Here is a 251-nt window from a genome sequence, read left to right on the forward strand (position 1 = left end):
AGATATATATATATATATATTCACTCAACCACATAATGCCCACTCACTTTCGTGGTGTTATTATGGCAACCACTTTCGAATTTTTATTAACAGTAATTAAATGCTACTACACAAGTGTAATTCTAGCTAAACAATTAAATCTAATATCACTTGAAATAATATTGATGAATGGTAATCAAATTAATTTTGCATATGAGAATTTGAGTTTTATAAATGAATATTATTGATACATTCTTTAAAAAAACACATTG

The sequence above is a fragment of the Phalaenopsis equestris genome, unplaced genomic scaffold, assembly GCF_001263595.1.
Source record: "Phalaenopsis equestris unplaced genomic scaffold, ASM126359v1 Scaffold000402, whole genome shotgun sequence".
NCBI classification, from domain to species: domain Eukaryota; kingdom Viridiplantae; phylum Streptophyta; class Magnoliopsida; order Asparagales; family Orchidaceae; genus Phalaenopsis; species Phalaenopsis equestris.